Source organism: Argentina silus (assembly GCF_951799395.1).
Source record: "Argentina silus genome assembly, chromosome: 14".
Lineage (NCBI taxonomy): Eukaryota > Metazoa > Chordata > Actinopteri > Argentiniformes > Argentinidae > Argentina > Argentina silus.
The window spans coordinates 20,706,364-20,706,581 of NC_139668.1; positions in this window are offsets into that span (position 1 = coordinate 20,706,364).

Below are 218 nucleotides of genomic sequence, written 5' to 3' on the forward strand. Positions count from 1 at the left end.
TTATGGAACACACACACACACACACACACACACACACACACACACACACACACACACATACACACACACACACACACAGCAGCTCTCTCTCTCCCTCTCTCTCTGTCTCTCTCTGTCTCTCTCTCCCTCCCTCTTTCTCTCTCCCTCCCTCTCCCTCTCCCTCCCTCTTTCTCTCTCTCTCTCTCTCTCTCTCTCCCTCTCCCTCTTTCTCTCTCCCT